General features: G+C 40.6%; 1 pseudogene; it reads right to left on the bottom strand.

Annotated features, from left to right (window-relative positions):
* Window positions 1–1616: 1616 nt before the first annotated feature.
* Window positions 1617–2117, bottom strand: LOC131506184 (NADH dehydrogenase [ubiquinone] flavoprotein 2, mitochondrial-like; annotated as a pseudogene).
* Between the last annotated feature and the right edge of the window lie 1813 nt (window positions 2118–3930).

Raw genomic sequence — 3930 nt, 5'->3', positions numbered from 1 at the left:
GAAAAGGGAAAAACATAAAGGTGCCTCACACTGTGCCAAAATTATGAAAATTAAATGGGGCTTTAGTCTAAAATATGCCAAGGAAATTAGGATGATTTATTATTCATACTGGTGCTTTTATGGCAAAAACATTTAAAATGTGAGGATAACGGGGCACCTGGATTGCTCATTCGGTTAAGCGTCCGACTTCAGCTCAGGTCATGGTCTCGTGGTTTGTGAGTTCGAGCCCCGCGTCCGGCTCTGTGCTGACAGCTCAGAGCCTGCTTCAGATTCTGTGTCTCCTCCTCTCTCTGCCCCTCCTCTGCTCATGCTCTGTCTCTCTCTGTCTCTCAGTAATAATAAATAAACATTAAAATATTTGAAAAAAATAAAATAAAATGTGAGGATAAGGATAGTGACATCTATTGAGTGATAAGCCTTTCATACAAGCAAAAGAGGTGTTAAAAATAAACAAAATTAAAAAAAAAAAACAGGGATAAAGGAAAGTCCTGAATCTACCTTCAAATAATTAACTTGTACAAAATGGGATATGTTAAATAGATGACAGCTGGGTAGTTTAGATCACAACTGGATAATGCGGCTGGCAAAAGAACTAAATAATCTTCTCTTAGCCTACATTCATAGAAGTGCAGCGAGTGCCCTGTTAAAGGAAACTTCCCAAACTAACCCAAACACATGTGGAGTGTTTTGCTCAGTTAAGAGGGGAGATAACAAATGGGACTCCATCTGTAAGAGAGAGAACAGAATCATAGAGTCTCAAAACCTGGTCCTTTCAGCAAAGAATGAGTATTTCCCTGAAGAGAAAGAAGACTTAGGTAACAGTGTGATCATTCTATTCAAATACTGAAGGATTGCCCTATAAAAAACACAATGCAATTTATCCCATCGTTCATGCTCGCAGAGTGGGCATCAATGAGTGAAAGTCACAGGGAGACTGATCCGGAGACAAAGTCGGAGCTACCGGAAGCTGGGAGAGAGACGTGAAACAGATTCTTCCTCCCTAACCCCAGAAGGAATCCATCTTGCTGACACCTCGATCTTGAACTCCTAGCCTCCAGAACCGCGAGACAATAAATTGACACTCAGTTTGTGGTACTTTATTATGGCAGCCCTAGAAAATCAATACAAATTACTATAGTAACGTCCTACCTCTAAACTTGTTGTTACATGAGAAAAAGAAGCACCTACCTATTGAAACTAAACCACTGGTTGATTTTCTATTTCCTGTAAATGGAATGCAATCTTAACTAAAAGCTCCAGAAAGGAAAGAAAATTAAATCATTCAAGGGTGGTAACAACTGAGATGACATGGTTGGGTCAAGAATTTCCAAGAGGCCAATGACCTCCTTCTTTAAATAGGAGATTCATATTTTATTTCTCCAGTGACATATTTGCAACTGAAGGTAAGTTAAAGACCCGAAGGGCACCTGGGTGGCTCAGTCTGTGGAGTGTCTAACTCTCGATCTCAGTTCACGATTCGTGGGCTCAAGCCCCACGTCCAGCTCTGCACTGGCAAGTGGGGAGCCTGCTTGGGGTTCTGTCTCTGCCTCTCTCTCTCTCTCTCTCAAAATACATGAACTTAAAATTATTAATTAACTAATTAATTAATTAATTAATTAAAGAGCTGCTTGCACACCAAAGCCAGGTCCTTTGGGTAGTCCAAAGAGGTAAGACCCCCAGCTGTCTCAAAGAGAAGTGTCCACTCTTTGGCCCAGGTTTTGGCATTTTGCCAGTGTCAGAGTTCATAGTAGTTGTCATTTATTTCAGCTATTGGCGTAGTTACACGGACGCCTGAGCATTCCACCTCTATAAGAGTGAAAAGCTTGTCAGGTATCGTATCTCCAGCATTTTTTCTAAGTTGTTTTTGTTTTTGTTTTTGTTTTCCTGAATGGCCTCCTGTAAGGGGTCAGAGCTTTGAAGCATGCTAGGTGTTTCGTAGACCTGGATTTGATCATTTCCAACTGGCTCTCAATTGTACATTGTATAAAAAGTTGCTACTTCATATATTCTCACAAGAGGTACTTGTAAAACGTCACCCTTGTTCATGGCAGAGACCAGTAGCCATCAGTTCTATCTTTGGGCTAACTCCAGGTCTGGAGCACAGCTTTGTGCCCTTGTGGATGTTTTGGGGGGTTTTTGTTTTGGTTTGTGTTGTGTTGTGTTGTGTGTTTGTGTACAGTTGCTTCTATCCCCTTAGATATTTCTGGTGTGAAGTCAAATGGACCCTAAAGTCACCCATGATGAGGATTTGAGGGGATAACTTGGAAAGACTGAGTCCAAAAAGCAAAACCAGGAGTGAGCAGACTTGAATGACACCAAGGATGGTGATAAAATATGAGTGTAGGAGCTTCAAGAGAGAGAAGGGTTTTGCTTGAAGGATGAAACATAATGGTTTAGAAGGATAATGATAGTCTGATAATTGACGGAATTCCAATACCATCTCCAGGCTCTATGGTAGACAACATATGGGAATCGAGTTCGTTCGGCCCAAGAAAGCTACAAGTGAAACAATGACCTAGAACTTGGTTGATGGATGGTACATATACCTGAAAAATGTTATCACATGAATTATTCAAATAATTAATTCCCAATAAAATTTAGGACCTTATACTATCTGAGTCTCAGATTTGGAAGGGATTTTGTAGGTATTTAGTTCAATCTCACACCAGAGCAAGGTGTGAGGCCTTGAGTTTTCATTTCAAGTTGAAGGCATAACCCTGGCCTTGGAGTTTCCCTCAGTTATATGACCGTATGTGAGAATAGAGTGAGGGTGAGAATGACTGATGACACATTGCCCTGAATGTGTGGATTCAGCAGATTATTTTTAAATACATCCAATTTAAACTGTCATTTTTCCCTTCAGATTCCAGAGGGATCCAGAGGCAAGGGGCCTCTTTCCAAAGAAAAAGCTCTTGTGACTATAAATACACACTGACAAACTGCATACAGAATGTCTCAGAAACTAGAGAGAACTATCAGAGCGCTAGCATTCCACAATTTACAAAAGATAGCAATACATGTATGTTTGCGATACCCCATTTCACTCCTTAATCTTTTGTAATACTACCATAGTCCTTTAAGAAAAAAGAAAAAAAAAGTTACACTTCCAAAGAGAGTTTCTTATGCTCGCTGGCCTTTCAGAAATCTACCAGACCTGAACTATAACAGGACGAATATTCTCTTTGCATTGGGGACAGCTATTGACTTATAACTAAATCTGAGAGAAGAAAGTACATTACTCTTTTCCCCCTCTCCCTCTTATATTAGAAATAAGAAAAAAAAAACTTGAAAGCAAAATGATCTGAAAAGTGTTCACTGCTGGGAGGAGAAGCTTCTCTGGATTTGGCAATCTGTCTCCCTAACATTTACTGTCTGAAGCTCACTAGGCTTATTAGATTCTGCAGAGCTGGGCTGAGTGTGACAGACATCTCTAACTATTATTTGGAGAGCTCATAAGCATAGGTATTCATTTAGACTGAGTATTTTGAAGAATGAAAAATAAGGTACTGATTAAGTACATGAAAATTATGTGGTGAGGAAGCATACTTGGGGCTATAAATGTCTCATTTAAAAAAAATTTTTTTTAATGTTTCTTCATTTTTGAGAGATGGAGAGAGACAGAGCACGAGCCTGGGAGAGGCAGAGAGAGAGACAGTAAGACACAGAATCTAAAGCAATCTCCAGGCTCTGAGCTGTCAGCACAGAGCCTGACGCGGGACTCAAACTCACCAACCTTGAGATCATGACCTGAGCCGAAGCCCGACGCTTAACCAACTGAGCCACCCAAGCGCCCCTGTCTCATTTTTTTTTAATGTTTATTTATTATTGAGAGACAGAGAAAAACAGAGCATGAGCCAGGGAGGGGCAGAGAGAAAGAGGGACACACAGAATCTGAAGCAGGCTCCAGGCTCCAAGCTGTCAACACAGAGC

Source organism: Neofelis nebulosa, chromosome 3, assembly GCF_028018385.1.
Source record: "Neofelis nebulosa isolate mNeoNeb1 chromosome 3, mNeoNeb1.pri, whole genome shotgun sequence".
Classification (NCBI taxonomy): Eukaryota; Metazoa; Chordata; class Mammalia; order Carnivora; family Felidae; genus Neofelis; species Neofelis nebulosa.
The sequence above is the reverse complement of the archived record's forward strand: the minus strand, read 5'-3'. Positions and strand labels throughout refer to the sequence as shown.